The following is a 17334-nucleotide window of genomic DNA, read 5'->3' as shown; positions in this document are numbered from 1 at the left end:
TTTCCACACTTGTGGTACTACTGTTTGTAGGTGGCATTTACATATTATGGCCTTTAAAATCACGTGCCAGTCATGCAAAAGACATGGATCTTTTACAAAACCTCAGCCTCAGAGGCTGAGAGCGCAGATATGCTATCACAGATGACAGAAGACAAAAAAGAAGCTCCTCTAGAGTGTAAGCTATAAAAACTAAAACACTGGCTGCCTGCAAGTATCCAGTGAAAATGGTACTAAAATGTTCTGTTTGTTTGTTTATATGATTTTAAATAGCCAAAAGGTGGTCCTTCCCACTTAATCATCGCTTAAATCTGTGTATCATTCAGACAAGGATAAAAGCTGTACATTAAAAACCCTAAACGGAGTTTGCACAGGCACACACATGCTCACATCTAGAGATGTATGCTTTTGTGTATAAAGTTGTATATTAATAGCTGTCTACGGAAATTCAAAATTTTGAAAATCCCTAATGATAACATTAAAAATACAATGTTTTTAAAAAGAAAGCTGTATGAATTATCAAAGGGAGTTGGACTATTTATTGGTATCTAGAGTTCATGGGTTCAAATTTCTTAGCCTTTAATAACATTAGGTGATTATTGTTGGAGATTAAAAACTAGCCTGGGGAAGCAGCGTGATCTAATAGATAGGGCATTTACCCAAGTATCGGAGTCCAGATTGAAACTGTTTGTGTGGATTTCTGTAGGAAAAGTTCAGGGGATTAGTATTTTAACTTCAGTCTTACTCCTAAATTGGTATTTATCTGCAGTGTGGCCTTGTACAAGTTATTTTTCCTTCTTTGTGCCTTTTTTCTCTCCCATCTATCAGTCTGCCTTGACTGTGGATACATAGAAGTCTCCAGGGCTCTGCCTGCCTCTTTTTGTGTTGAGTACTGAGCGCTACATTTTGGTCAGGCTATGTGATACTGTCATAGAAATAGTAACATGCTGGCACAATAATGGACAAGTGATAAGCAATTAATTTCTCACTAGGTTCTTCTCAAATCTGAACAGGGATTTAGGAGTTACTAAAAATTCAACTTTCATGTATCTGAATTGAGGTTTACCAATTTGGTATTTTAAGAGTGCACTCCCCTTCAGATGACTCTTGTATCAAGATCCTGTATTAACATCTTAAATTTTAAAATAAACAAAATAATATCAGAAATTCCTTTCCTCCACTGTAAACTGTACAATTTCCATTTTATTAAAGTAGTGGTGCTAGTCAGTAAGACATTTATCCAAATTCTTGTTGTTTTTAAAACACATCTAAATTACCACAAATGATCTCAAACCAGACTGAGATGCAATGGTAATTCGAATTTCAAGTTCTTTTGAATTTCAGGCTGCAGGATGTTGACTGCAAGACCTGAAGACAAATTCCAGGTTAGAGACTGCTGGAGGGAAGAAGGGCATAGAAAAGGGCAAATGAGTTACTTGAATGTGTAAGTAGGATTTTTGCATTTATAAAGGCCACTAACTATCAAGAGAACCAGCGAATAGTAGCTGCAGTATTTAGCTTTAGGCTCTTCTTAAAGTCTCATGTGACAAAAAGCATGGAAATTTCCTCTTTCCTGACCCTAACAAAATTGCTCTTTTATGTCTTTCCAGTGTTCATTGTCTTCTATATGGACAATAATAGGCATTAAATGCAACAACCAGTGAAAAAAATTTAATATGTCCAACAACTGAGAACAAATGGAAACTGTAACACATATGGAAACACATTTAAAGTGCAAATAGAAATTAATACATGTTACGAGATCTCACCAGTTTTTGCTAGCCCGATCCTGACCCCTTTCAAGGCAATGGCAAAACCCATTAAATGTCAGTGGGAGCTGTGTTTTACTTAACTGAGCTATGTTAAAATCCAAGATGCACATTTGTACTGATCAACAGACAGGTCTTTAGTGTAATACACTCTTCTCCTTGATGGGTACCTTTACTTCTATACTATCTTGTGCTGCACCTGATTGTGCTGTTTGACTAGAAGCAGTCTGGGGCAGGACCTTTCCTCTCTTTAGCATGACTTGTCAAAGACCCTCTAAAGAATTATGTAAATAATTTAGGGAAATTACAGCATTATATGGAACAGTTGCCTGAAGAGTGCTGGTTCACTAGGGGAGTCTGAGGTTAATAGACTAGTTATTGTCAATTACTTCTGGGCTGTATAAGCCCCTGTGTGGTTTTCATCTGTTTGATTTGGCTGTTCTCATTTACATAGTTACTCTTAGCCTTGTTGTCTGCTTTATTTCGAATAATTTGTGGTTTAGTGGCAGAAATAAGAAAAGGATAAGGAAAATCTGAGCTGCAGATCCAGTTTGGAATTGTAGTACATTCTTGATGCTGAAAAAAAAGTATGTATTTTGAAGGCATTATAAGGAAAGTACCATGTGTTGGCACTAGCAGTGAATTATTGCTGCAGGAACACCACTTTTAGGGAAGGCACAGAGCAGACCTAGGTTTGGTCTGTATTTTAAAGCCAGGAAATAAATCCTGGCTTTAGGATAAATAAGTCAGGTTGGTCTGGCTTTTCTTTTTCGGTTTGAAAATGAAACAGATTGTAAACTTGATATTTAGTTAATACACTAGATTGCAATGAAATTTAAACACACAAAAATTCTTCAATTTGATATATAAATAGATTACAGTATTTTCAGCATTCCAGCCATATGATCAAGTACAATCCAGATCAGGTTGCATTTTACCTAGTTAAAAAAGCAATGTGAATGGTTTCAGATATCTTATGTGGAGTTCAGCAGCATATTCTCTCATATATTTAAAAATGTCGAGTAAAGACTAATATCAATTGTGGAGAAAATCCACATTTCTTCAACAGACTTTTTATGTCTTAAATCTTTCTGTTTGACATGAGTGTATTTTAATGGGACATCTCAATAATTCATCGCTGGATTTCCTGGAATCTAAGTTGCTTGTTTTCTTGAATAACTCTTCTTTGAACAGTAAGTAATCACGTTACTTTGTGCACGAACAATTATTCAGGTTTTCTTACCAGCTATATCAATTATCTCTCAGTGTTAAAAGCATGAGTAATGGCAGGGCATTCATTGTTTCAATTAACACTGGATGTCGTCTAAGCAAAAAGGGAATGTACACAAATTTCAGATAGCTAGTCATACCTTAAATAACCTGTGGCATGACTTGATCTATGGTTATAGATCAGCCTGCACTGCTGAGCTCCTAACATGCAGGTCTCATGTAATACTTGTAGGATAGGAGTAAGAGGAAGTGCGGCATAAAAAAATCATCTATTTCTAAGATGAGAGAGCAGCTACAGAGTAGACATTAAAGCAAATGCAACTCTATAATATTTAGATGGCCTATTTAAATAGATTTTCCAGGGAGTCCTGATTGTTTGGAATGGTGATGTCTGTGCTCTCCAGCTAGCTGAGACAACATTCATTTGGTTCAAGTATGTAAGATACTCGGGTTCAAAGGTGAACCAGTATCTCTGCCCCTCACATTTCACTTCAACACATGCAATGCCTTTTCTTCCCCTTTTTACTGGTTAAGCATGCGTTCAAGATCAAAGATTAGAGCTAGCTAAATAAAGGTGTGTGGGAGCTTCTACATATTTAGGTTCTGAGTAATTTTTGACAGATCTATTGCTACCATATCACGTGGGATACAGATTAGCCAAAACTGGTTCCCTGGCCTGTTTTTGCATAAACATGCTGCATAAAACTTACATTCTGCAATAGCTGCAACTTTGCTACAAAAGCACAAATACTGGTTTTGTAGTGGATAGTGGATTGATGGATAATCTGGGTCCAAATGGAAGCTGTATACAAAATACATAGAAAAAGTAGTACTTCTGTGGCGAATTCCTGCTTTTCTCATCAGACTGTACAGGCACTATAAAAGCCTGTAACTTTGCACATACTGAAATGCTTGTGCTGTCAGACACAAAAATGGTGTGGCAAATATGAACCTGAATTCTGTTTACATAAGTCTCAGGTTTTCTGCTGCTAATTTTGTTTTTGAAGTTAGGTAAGTAGTTCCACTGAAATAGAATTGTCAGTGAAATGGAGAAATTACTCAGCAAACCCAAAAGTGTTAGAAGTAGAGAAGCAATAGTTATGTATGATGATCTGCATTTTGTATTGTTATTATTTTATAATGGAACACTTCCATTATAAAATTGGTTAAAAGAACAGGCACAATTTGTTGTCCTTCATCATTAATGCTGAAGAAGTGATCTCAGTATATATATCCATGTGTACAAATTCAAAACACTTTCAGAGATCTGTCTTGGGAAAATGAGAAAACAGAACATTTGCGGAAATGACTATCCTGAAGCTTGTCGGAGTAAAAGGATGGAAGCGGTACAAAATTACTTCTGGGTTAAATGAAAAATATCACAATACTTTAAAAAAATCACAACTAGGACTTCCATAATAATTACCTCTTTTGTGGCAAGCCCTAACAGATTCTGCATTAGGAGTCTCATCAGTGGAATTGTCCTGAAGGTGTTAAATAGTATGGAAACTCGTTAGTAATACATTGCAAAAGCAGTGATATACTTTCATTTGAAGGATGATTTTTTTTTTTCTGAGTTGCACTACAAATAAGTCATTCCGTATAGATAAAAATTAGCTTGTGAATTTTTCAAGTTAAGACCATAGAGTATTTTTCTTCAGGGGCTTATATTCTGTTAAAACATCTGAAAATCATTAAAGGCTATCGATACAAAGTGGTCTCCAAGAAGAGGAGCTGTAGTCTCTGCAGGGAGTAGTCAGGACTCAGTGACTCCTTCTTACAGAAAGAGAGGGGTGGTGGCTGGTTTTTTTTCAACCACAGTCACACTCTTGCTGATGTCTGAATAAATTTGACAGCATCCGAAGTGAACTAGTAGATGGGTTGCACAATGATAGCATTGCTCTGCAGCAAACATGACATCAGAGCAGTGAAATTTAAGTATGGAAGGATATACATGCATATATCTATATGATTGATATATATATATGTATAGATATGATATAGATATATATGCAGTAGATAGAAAACAGAAACAGCAGTTAGGTCCTGGGCTTTACCCCAAGGGAAGTCTTGTGGTAGCGTTACTGTTAGTGGTGCTGACCTGTGCAATGCACACCCAGACACCCAAGTCCCGTCTCCCAGTACTGCAGCTGACCAAATGCCCTTGCAATGTCAGAAAAAGTAAAGAAAGCAGCAGTATCAGAAACAGGAGGTTAGTGTAACTGGCATGGATCCAGCACTCCGTGTGTTGTTCTTACGCAAACAGCAAGGCTTCTTGAATGTACAGGTCCGGGTAAGTTGCACTTGAGGGGCTTGGGGAGTCTTCCCATTCTTGACACACCTACCCTGCTGTTACTGCCACTGCTGTTGTTCCTAATGCTGTGTAAATGCAGTAAAAAAACCTATTTCTGTTACCTGTTGCCATTCCTAAAATCGTAGCTGTGAATCTCAACTCAACTGGAAGGTCACAGAGAGAGCTTGAAACAGGCTCTTATCAGGACCTCAGTCAAAGGGTGGGCAGAAAAGCACTGCCTTGTACAGCACTGTCAAGTATCCCATAAGAAAACAGTATTTCACCTTTATACTACCACTAGTCCTCTAATTTAGCACTCTCTCTGCTTCCCCACCCATTAGCACATACAGTAGTTCTAAAACAGATTTCTGTATAAAGTGCTAGCTGGAAAACTGGTAACTGGCTGTCTTCTGTAGCTGGTTTCAACAAGACATGAGTCCATTTTACACTGGCTTTAGTGATCATCAGCAAGTACATTATACAAGAGAATAGAGACAATTTTTGTCAGAAATAAATATTTGTTCCCCACTGATGAGAGGAATCCTAATACAAAAACCATGAACTCACCTTCAGAGCTTGTTAGTGTCAGACCATGCTGTTCTATTGCAAAAAGGCAGCCATTTGCTTTTCATTTACTCTAACAAGCAACTACTGTTTCCCCTTCTGCTTAACAAGGCTTTATTTAATCATGCAGTGAGTCTCATGTACAGCTGTTAATTCTACATCCTATTTATATCAATGGCATTTACCTTATGTTAATGGTTGCAGAAAGTAAATAGTAATGTGCTGAGGACATGCAAAACAAAATATGGTTTCTGGCTTGTTAAATATTCATCACTGAGCATATTTTTCCGCAGCGGCTGCCTTGCTGTAATAAATAAAGTTAAGGGCTAGGCCATTTTATTATTAACCATTCTATATTGACACATAAGAAAATTAATTGCTGTCCTTTTCAAAAGAGGAAGCTGCTGTTTTGCTGTAACACGACATACAAAGCTATAAAAAACAAACAAATTTTGCTTAGAAAAAACAAATACATTTATTGATATATTATACCAAAAAATATTGATATATTATACCAAGAAAAGGTAGTTCTGGGATATCATAAAGTGCAGTTCTTATATGGTTGTTTAGTTAGTGATGGAATTAGAAGCAACATTATTACTTCCTTATTAGTGGATAAATGTACTGAACAGTGCAAGTATGTGGAACGAAGTCTTGAAGTTGTATGGCTCTCCACTAAAAATGCGCAGAGTTGGGTGACAAATTAATACTAGCAGGCATACATGAAATGCAGGCATCAAGCTTGAAATCCTTGTCCACGCAGAACTCCCATCAAAATCCACTTTGAAAATAGGTGTCAGCAAGCATTTAGCAAGTTTTAGCAATGTCTGTTAACATAAAGAAGCAGTTTCTAAACGCATTGCACCCTGTGGTGCGTAGTTTCATGTAAAATGCTAGTTAAGTGCAGGCACTGCTGATGATTTAACTTAAACCTGAACTGGCGACAAAGCCTGTGGAATTCTCAAGAAGTTTTTAATTGGATTTGAAAATGAGATGAATACACAACCAGAGCTTTCAAACATAACATATGTAATAACAGTTGCTGGAACTGCAGTGAAGATAATGGATTTGTACTGCCTTTCCCACACTATGGCATTGTGCTATGGTTTGGTTTTGGCAGGAGATGACAAAGAGATTCAATATCATTCTGAATGCTGCCTGAAAGTTTCAGGCATTAAATTGTTATGACTGGTTCTTTTAATACTCTTCCAAATACTAAAAAAAGTGTCCGATGCGTTTATATTAAAACCAAACATGGTTTGGAAAAATAGTAAAAAATATAGAGGTGAATCCCCCTCTAACTGAAGTAAACCGCAAGATCTTCTTTTACTTCCACATTCTGGTCACAAACCTGTAAAGATAATATGCATTCATTTGAGAATGGGCCACTCTAATAAAATGAGATACTTGGCAATTATTATGCAACATATTATTCAATATCTCCAAGGAGATTTGCGCTGTGAAAATATATGGACTATTCCTCTCTGAAATAGTAAATCTTACACTTGTCTGTTCAACCCGCCCCCCCTTTTTTTTTCACCTTTTCTTCTTTCCTCTTTAGAGACAGTAACAATTTAAACTCATGCAAGTGTGGTTCCCGTAAGAATGGCTCTAAAATGCTTTTGGAGTTACTCTACCACTTGAATTAACCCTATTCTAGGTCAGCACAAATTTGACCTGTATTTTTCATTTGCTTTCTTTTTCAGTTTTAACATAATGTTTGAAAATGGAAAAAAAAATCATCTGCTCTACTTAAGCAGTAGACAAGGTTTGATTACAAAATACCATGAGCGACGCAGATTTCCCTCCTTGGACAATAGTACTTGCTTGTACTGGCTGATACTCATGTTCTACAGAAAACACACTTCAACAGCACATAATAATGCACGTTATGACTAATTCAGCTTATAAGCAGTGCTATTGTGGTCTCTAGTATAGGAGGTCTTAGCTTTTTTTCAGCATTGTCACACACAATTTTTAGATGATAGTGTCATACAAAGAGAAGATCAGCTGAAGGAAAAGAGAAAAGTTTTTTCTGATTTTCCTAGTCTTTCAGCATTAACACCTTTGGTTTGCATTATGACAACTGTATAAAAGCCATTCAGTTTCTTACTTTTTCCCCCTCAGTGAGGCACTCAGACGATTACTAACTTACTATGAATCAGGCACTGTCTAGATCAAAGACCCCCCTGTTTTTTTTAAGTTTTAGGACATTTCTCCACCTAATTATCTTGGAGCTGATTTTTGTTTTCTTCTCATCTGGTGCCAGTAACAAAAGGGCAGAGATGATAAGTGAGATCAATATTGTTCTCTGTTACAGAACTTCAGGTTGCACAATGCTATACAGTGGATCAAACAAAATTCTTAAAGAAGGTCTGCAGTGGTCCCCCGGATCTCAAACACCTCGACGGGAAAGTTTGCCTGCAAGTTGCATGGCTCTCACCCAATAGTCCTTACTATTTAGATACGCTCATTGAATGCCGGTATGTGTAAACCAATGCAATACAAGCTCAGCACAAGATGTGAACTATAAATGGAAGTTTTCATTGAATTAACCCTATTCTAGGTCAGCACAAATTTGACCTGTATTTTTCATGATGTGAATTTTCAATGAAGGAAGGGATGTAGGTTATGAGAAAACGTTACTGTCAGAGTGTGGGTGGCCCTTGTGCTGTTTCAGCATGGGGGGGGTCTCATTGCCAGCAATGACATGGAGATGACAGGCATGCTCCTGCTCTCTTCTACCCTGGCTGAGGGCGACTATGGCAAGCAGTTCCCTTCAGTGAAGGAAACACAGGGTGTAATTCTTGGTCTCATTGGCTATATTGTGCTTCAGCGAATGAGAGTTTTTTTCCCAGGGTGATGCTAAGGGTTACTCTGTCCAGTCATACTCTGCTCTGGTTGGAAGACTGTCTTATCATCAAGGTCTTTACGAGTACACAGAGGTCAGAATGAACAGGAGGAGACAAAGATGAAGTGGGAGTATGATGCTGAAATACGGAACAACAGTGCAGTGAAACTGTGTTTTTATTCTATGTAGACCAATATCACAGTTAACCTGTGTGAACAGATCAGTATTTACTCTTGTGGTAAAAGACTTTTCTAATGGTAAGTAAATATATAGTACGATAGATTTAGCCTGTGGTAAAGTTCCTGGTGAGCTCTGTAAGAATGTGAAGGTTAAGCGATACCAATGTACACGCAAGTAGCAGAAAGGGGGTTCACATCTATTTTGAAGTTAAAATTTGCATGCAGGCATGCTGTTCTGATTAGCATGACAGTATACACATAATAATGTATTTGAAATTACTCTGTTCAAGAATGCGGACATATTCAAATTTCTTAGTCAGTAGCTCGATACCTAAGAAAATACCCACTTTTCTTCCAGTGTACTTCACAGAACCAGGCCACCAGCACCATCATCATACAGCCAACTGTTAAAAGAAATATGCCCTATCTTCTGTATCAGGTACAGTCTGTTTCTTTAGTGCTGCTTCGGTATGCAGAGACATTTCAGCCTCTGTTGAAATGTAATTAAACAGGTGGATTTCAGGGGAATTTCCTGGAAGTTCTACAAGGCTTACAAATAATATCTCCCAATTTTTTCAGTTAATAAAACTGAAACTTGAATTGTAAATGATTCACTCAAAGCTGCAGACCAATTTAGTGCCCGAAGTAAAATTAATATCTAGGATTTGTTGATCTCCTGCCTACTCCTGTGAACACTAAACAGTGCATTGTGTAAACTGTCTTGATCATGTATGTGCATTGTATAATACATGTTGCAGTAGTCTGTTCTTTCCGCAGTTGCATTTTTGCAGAGGCATTGACACCATGTAGCATTATGGGGGGGAAAGTGATTTTGAGTGTTAAATTACTAAAGGATTTTTGAGTCTATACTTCTTTGTGTGTTCTCAGACAACAAGGGAAATGAGGTTCTGCTTGTAACAGAGGTGATGCAGAGCAGAAACTTGGAAAGCTGGAGATGAAGTTGTGCAAGGGGAAGGGAGATGCTTTCAGTTCTCTCCCACATTGTCCACTTGTATCTTTCCCTATTGCACTTGCTTTCTCATTCCTGTTCCACCCTTTGCATGTGTGGCAGCAGGAGGAAATTTGCTAGGTTCATGGTGAAGAAGTCTACGTGGACAGTCGGTGCTGCTGACTTCCACAGAGCTGCAGTGGCTTCCCAGAGCTGGCGGTCTAGTGCTTGGTCATGAGTCTCGAGCACAGCGCTTTGAGAACTGCAAGCCCATGTCTTTGGTCTTCCTAGCAGATTGCTAGAGGTTTTACATAAGAATGTACATTTGGGTCATGTCAGCATAACTGAAAGCAGCAGTTAGATCTGGGTTAGAACTAGATGATCTTTAAGGCCCCTTTCAACCCAAACCATTCTATGATTTTGCCTTGGCCAGTACTCGAAAAAGACAAGCCATGAGACATGAAATAAAGTCAGTAACAGGAACCTGACAGGGACTTGCGTTATGCACAAAGAAACCCCAAGTGACAAGTTTGTGTGACTTTACCCTGTAGAATCTGTAACGTCTATTACTTCCTTCCATGACTCATACTCAGTTGCAAGCAGATAGGAACCCTGTAACCCTGTTTTTGCTTTGTAAATCATTAGACTTAATACCTTTCAGCCTCGTCCTGCTGAAATACTAAAATGGAAACCCTCACAGTCCCTGCTGGCTCTCATTCTAGCCTGGATGAATTCCTCTCATCAGTAGTTACTGGCACTAACCCACTCAACTGTAAAAGAAAAAGTTTTATGACAAGAGCGCTTATGGTAGATCATGAGTGCAGGACAATCCTTCTTCCTTCATTTTGAACTTATGTTTAAAGGAAATAACACATGGTAAATTAAGCCGTTTCGGGGATCCACAAATACGTAGCAGAAAAAGCTGAGAAACATACAGCACAGTAACATTCTGGTCTGTAAGAAATCTATCTAGACACTATGCTAATTCAAAGAATAACAAAAAGTTGTAATGATTGAAGTGATCAGAATCTGATACCACATCTGGGTGGGTGCAGGGGGCAGAGATGAGCATTCTACAGGTTTTCCCAGGCACAGAACCTGAATTACAAGCTCACATCACAGCTCTGATAATAAGTAAACTTGAAAGCACTTGTCCGCAGTCTCTTCCATGCTGTGTTGCGAAGAAAAATTATCAGAATTATCTTGGAAGGCATGGAAATTAAAGATGTGTTAGAGTTTTATGAGCTTATTTTCACAGGCTATACAACAAAAAGAAAAGAGTAATTCAGAAATCACTTTCCTAATAAATTTCGTGAGTAAAAAATTAAAGTTTTTTAAAAATTTACAATAGTGCATTGCATAGGTGCTTAGAAGAAAACAATAGAGGCAAAGATATTTGATGTCAACTTGGCTTCCGAATTCACTAAACATAATGCAAGACAAACCTTAATTGTGCTGGTATCTATCTGGAAGAATTGCACTATCAAGTGGAAGTAATACAAAAATTGTGTAGAATCTGACTGTAAAAATTGACTTCTGGTAACACAAACGACCTGACAAGTACACAGTGGATATCCATGAGAATTATTGGATTATTGAATTTTGCTTCAATTTCCTACATTTACATTTTCCACCACAGCTTTTTTAACCATATGCCAACTGCCCACCAAAGATTTGATTACCCACCCCAAAAAAGGCCCAAGAAAGGAAACCTCATAAAACTATTGTGGCTGTGTATATTCTTATTTTATTCTCCTCAGTGGCATCCTGAAGCTTTAAAGGACTATGAGAACCCACACTTCTGTATGTGAAATCACCTCTGCATAAATATGATCCTTGTCTTGAATCTGTATCTTTTTGAGAATCTGAATTTCAGCTCCTAAGAAGCCATGATAAATAACAACAGTCCTTACTCAAGCAAAGTCACCCTTGAAACAAGGCATCGTCTTTGTGCTTAAGGGTTCCCATTGCAATAAGCCACAATTTAAACCATTACCACTGGAAAAAATGCGCAGAGCTGCCACTCAGAAATATTGAGGCTGGAACCATGGCTGTTATGAAATTCAACAAGGACAAATGCAAAATCCTGTACCTGGAAGGGAAGAAGCCTGTCAACGGTGCAGGCTGGGGACCAACTGCCTCGCAAGAAGCTCTGCTGGGAGGCCCTGGGGTCCTGTGGGCAGCAGGCTGGAAGCGAGCCCCCAGCATGCCCTGGCAGCAAGGCACTGTGCCCCTAGAACAGAAATCTCGCTCACTCCAAGGAGGTTCATGCTACATTCTCACTGTTGTCAGCAGACAGGGTAGCCTTTTCTCAGCAAATCTCAACCAAGGGCCTTACTTTGTGCCACTGCAGTCAGCCAATTTTTTCCCATTTCTGATGTCCCTAGACACAAATCAGAAAAATAATACCAGGCATTGCTCCGTCTGTGGGGGCTGTGGTGGTGGCAAGAGCAACAGTGGCGATGGTAAAATCACATAGAACAAACTGGAGTCTATGGCTCCTCATAGGTCTGTAGCCAGAGAAATGCCTCGTATTGCAGCTGTGTTGGCTGTCTGCTACACTCCTGTGAGGGTCAAGAACTGCAAAAACCTGTCACAGCAGTGTCACCGCAGGCCTTAATGCTGGGTTGGTCTCATGGTTCTTCAGGAGGATGGAGTGAGGGAATGGAGAGGTAGACCTGTGAGAGGAACTATACGGTGAAACTGTGCACATCGTGGGCGTTTTCAGCTGCTAAAGTCCCCTTTTTTGTCGTAACAGAGTTTCTGAGGGGGAGAAAAAAAATCCAAACAAACCCCAAAAACGTGAAAAGGGAAGATTTAACACCTAGTCCTTTGATGCCCTAGTCTGTTGAAACATGGTGAATGGCAATAAGAAGTGGATTTGGCATCCTTGTGCAGTGGATTACAAATGGCACGCAGAATAAGGAAATGTGTTCTAATCCTTGTATGGATGATAACTCATTCAATGATATCAAGTGAATTTCTTCACCTCATTACATCACAGTTACTCCATTTTCGAAACAAAGTTGATGAATATCCAGCATTAATCATATTGAGATCTGCAGTTATAAAATAACAACAGCATGCGCAAATTCAGGATGACAAATGATCCACATGTAGTTTTGTGATCCTGGCCTATGGCAAAAGCTGTATATTGCCATGACAGTTTATTCAATAGCCTGTAGCGGTCACTAAGTAAGCAATGTAGATGATGAAATAACTAATACTCAGAATTAAAAACTGTGAAAAGATTTATCAAGTTCACCATAAGGCTTCTCTAAAGACTTCCTCAATGTCTTGTTTGGAAAGCATTTTAAATTCATCACCATCATCATTATTTTTATGTTGCTAATTCCCAGAGCCCTACTGAAGTTTTATGCATTGAAAAGAATAACAGCATTATTGAAGTAGGTCTTCAGAATTGACTTCATGTTTTTGTTACTCAATATGTATGGTAATTTTGTGGGTGTTAGGGTCTGGCCATAAATACAAAAAACTGATTATCATGTGTTCATCACTTATCTAGGTACTATCTAGCTTAGCTTTTCACTAGTACTTGCAAAAAATTATTCCAGAAAAGCTTTTTCCATCACACGAGAATGTTCATGAATAGGGCTTATTCATAGGAGCAAGATTTACAGGGCTGGGCCCAAAGGTAGCAAATACATTGAAGTTTCATAGCATTTGAAAAAAAAAGAAGAAGGAAACTTTGTATTTGAGCATGAATAATAGGTCCGGAACATATAATCAGTGGTAGTCTCTATGAAGACAATCCTTTTCCAATGAAACAGGATCCAAATGGGTGTCAGAGGTATGTTCACCATTCACTAACATTAACTTCAACTTCTGTGCGTGGTGTGCTTAAGGAGAGACCAATGTTTTTGTATTAAATTGGAGGAGAATGGATGCATTCCTGTTTCTAGGATAAGACCATCCAGGCCGTTAAGATATCAGCCCTGTGGCTTTTTATTCCAGTGAACAGGACAACTCAGTCCTGACAGTGCCAGTGTTACAGCCCCTCTCGTCTGTTGCCTACCCTTGTCCTCGACAGACCCGTGTGTATGGTGGCCTTACAGGGTGCTTGCAAGCAGAAAAAATTCTCCATCATCTGTTACAGTGTGGCTGTCCATACAGGCACACAGAGCAGAATCTGCTGCCAGGGACAAGCTCTGTGCCAGCACCAGCTTGCCAGTCTGCTGCCCGTCAGAGCTGGATATACCCTGGCCAGACTCAGAGGTAGGTGAGGGGCTTTTTCCACTCTAGACAGATTACGTGGCAGCAAGCTCACTTACAGAGAGCAAAGGTGTGCAAGATGGAGTCTGGTCTGTTGGATATTGCCAAAGTGAATAAAATTCAAAGGCCTTATTTAAAATTTAAACTTAAAGTTTAAAAAATTTACAAAATTTAAAATGCTTTACCCATACCAGTTCAGAGCAATTCCCACCCTTAATGTAAACCTCTGCATGAAACAATGTTTCCTTAACCCGGGACATGCCTTTATAACCACAACTTTGTTTCACACACGTATGTATGCCTCTAAAATTGTCTAGTTCTGTCTAAGAAACATAGGAAACATATCAGAATGATACTCATTTTGGGGACATGTACTTAGCTGTTACCTTGGACCAGAACAAATCTATAAGCTTTAGGCATATGTAGTATAGCTTTCATCCAAAGCTTAATTTTATTTTGAATCCTGTTGATGAATTTACTGTACTGATTTCAAAGTCATAGGGCATGTTAGCTGGATGGCTCAAATTTCTTCGGAAAGGGGATTGTATATTTATAAGTATAACAGTAATATTCAGAGTGACATCAGTAAGGGGTATAAAAATAATCAAAAGAGTTTAGTTAAAGAATTAATACATTACCACATAGGATAACAAATGAGGAGTGGAAAAGTAGGATTCCTCTGTGGAGGTTTCACATAGCTGCCTCCCTCTATCCTGCTTTCCTCTCTCTTACTGATCATTAGGGCTGGACACTAGATCATATAGATCACTTTAAAGTGGTAGACTTGGTATTTGGGCAAACACCAAGCAAATGTGGCCGCTAAGATCTTGTAGTCCTTCACAAATACGGTATGGTTTTACTAAGGACTATGAATGACTATGGTAAAAATATAGTAAAGACCAGGCATATATGGTTTTTTGGAGATATATACTGTGAGCTCAGCTGTTTCATGCTGTGGGAGGACCAGTGTGCTTGTTCTCTGCTACTTTCTTACCTGGAGATTGCTTCTGCATGTTTCTTCTTTCCAGTTTGTTCTTCCAAGCAGTGCAGACAAGGCCTCAGTTCCATCCTCCCAGAGCATGAACAATGTGTCGTCACATCTTGCGGTGACTTTGTAATGTGGAGAAACTGGCACGGTGATGAGATCACGCTTGTTCTGTTTTCTGACCTGAAGGAATGTAAACCCACTGACCTCATATATGTGCAGAGGCTGGCAGATGCTTTTATCCACACCACTTTGTAATTCAACATTACACTTAGCCCTTACACTGTGTCATGCAGTGCAGAAATTAAGTGCAAGCGGTCTTACAAGATGCTGCCATTGCATCAAGAGTAAAAGCAAGCTCCTTGGGTAGGCTGACCCTGACATGAGGTGGCCCAAAGGTGGCTCAGAGTCCCTCATTCCCTGGGCAGGCCCATGAGAAAGAACCAAGAAGAGAAAACTTGGCTACTGCATTAGTTACTGCAGAGGACACCTCAGAGGAAAAAGTGTGATGGGCAGTGGAGTCTCTAGAGACTGCCACCTGAATGCAGGTGAGCTGTGGGAAGATCCTCTGGAACATCCAAGACACCAGCTACCTGCCCCCCTAGCTGCCTCCGTGCAGCCATGTGAGCCCCACCGTGAATGTGCCGTGTGAATGCCCTTTGGAACGCATTCACTCCTGGTGTGACTTCCTCGTGGAGGTCTGCAGGCAACAACTTCATGAGTGTGCAAACTCAATGTTCAGTCTTACCTGAAACCAGCCTTCTCCCTGCTCTACTGCAGCTCAGGTTGGCCCCAGAGGCAAATCTGTGGCACCCCAGTTGAACAGAGGTTACCCCTGACGAAGATGATACAGCCTTTGTTCTGTTTGGGCAGGGAATAGGTTCTGAAGAGGATCCACCTCTGAGCAATGCATGGGAGGCACGAGCCATCCACACATAATAATTGCTATCGCAATCTAGAACAGTGAAAAGCTGGTATCAACCTCTAACTATACATCCTTGTCTTCTCCTGTAGAACTGGGTGCTCGGGCAGCATAAACTGGATGTAAAAGGTAGAATTTACGTGACTTTAGCTTGCCTAACTCTAGTTGCCTTCAGCATACGTAGTTGAGGGAAGGGTGCTGAGGTTCCTAGTGTGCTCAAAGGATACCTTCAATAGCATTTAGCACAGGGGCATTTAGGCATAGTCTCCTTGATGGTGATCACTTACACTATATGAGAAGGTTGCAATCTCTGAGTAATCCTATTAATTAATATAATTGATTATATTAATTCTGATGTGCAGAGAGAGCTTCCATCCAGAATGTGCCAGAGAGAGGTACCTGCTACTGGTGCACAGAGGATGTCCCAGGATCGGACAAAGCAGGGGAGGCACATGGGAGAGTCAGTTTTGTTGCACTACCTTCTGCACGAGTGAACAGTGGTGAAGCGCCACTTGTCTGAGCTGATCTTGCAGAAGGGCTGTGTGCTCCCAGCTGGGGCTCGGCTTGGGTGGAACAGTCTGTCTCAGCATGGGTTGCTACAGCTTGATGATGGTGTGGCCGCCAAACACTCATTTGCAGTTGAAACAATCTCTTATTCCGGATTTTCTTTAATTCAGTTTCCTTCCTCCAGCGAGGCTGGGTGAAAAGCTTTACAAGCAAATGAACAGAATTATAATATGTACAGGTTGTGCTTAAATAGAAATTATTTATTAGTATTACTTCAGCTACAATAAATAAAATAATCTCTTGCAGAAAAATAAAATCTATAAAATTACTATGGTGTAGCTACAGGCAAGGAAAAGATGTTTCTGCTCCAGCAATAGAGCTTTTGTATTTCACTAAGAATCTAGTTATGAACCCAGTTCAGTCCCTGATGACTAGAGAAGTCTGGGGAGCAGAGAAGAGCAGAGATAATTAAGGAAAAGCTCTGATGAGGATAATTTAGAAAGTAAGCAGCATAATAAAAGACCTGTCCGTTACAACTACAGGTTATTATCCCAAAACAATCTCTCAACCCAAACAATTTTGTTTTCCAATGCCTTTGAAACAATGAGAAAACATTGTAAGATCTATCCATTTGCACACTATGGATTCATGAAAGATACTTCTGAATCCTTACAGCATATGTTTGCGCTATGCTACAAATTATCTAGCTTTACTTTGATTTCAGAAGCTGTAACAAGATGGCTCATGGTTCAAATCTGTATTAGGCTGCAATAGCAAGAGAAGACAAACAACTGTTCTTGCATTTGACATTTCAAGTGCTTTTTAGCAATGTTGAATATCCAGACAAACCAACAT

The 17334-nt window shown here is 39.3% G+C and overlaps 1 long non-coding RNA gene across 17 annotated transcripts in view; it reads right to left on the bottom strand.

The window, feature by feature from the left end:
* Positions 1-1646: 1646 nt before the first annotated feature.
* LOC130158068 (uncharacterized) overlaps positions 1647-17334 on the bottom strand; it is a 99782-nt gene continuing 84094 nt past the window's right edge. For 10 of the 17 annotated variants that reach the window (XR_008825152.1, XR_008825151.1, XR_008825150.1 and 7 more), the window contains one exon: positions 1647-16680. This is a non-coding gene — a long non-coding RNA (uncharacterized LOC130158068). The remainder of the gene's footprint in view (positions 16681-17334) is intronic. The other 7 variants (XR_008825159.1, XR_008825156.1, XR_008825161.1 and 4 more) reach the window with 7 other exon arrangements.

Source organism: Falco biarmicus, chromosome 13, assembly GCF_023638135.1.
Source record: "Falco biarmicus isolate bFalBia1 chromosome 13, bFalBia1.pri, whole genome shotgun sequence".
NCBI lineage: Eukaryota > Metazoa > Chordata > Aves > Falconiformes > Falconidae > Falco > Falco biarmicus.
The sequence above is the reverse complement of the archived record's forward strand: the minus strand, read 5'-3'. Positions and strand labels throughout refer to the sequence as shown.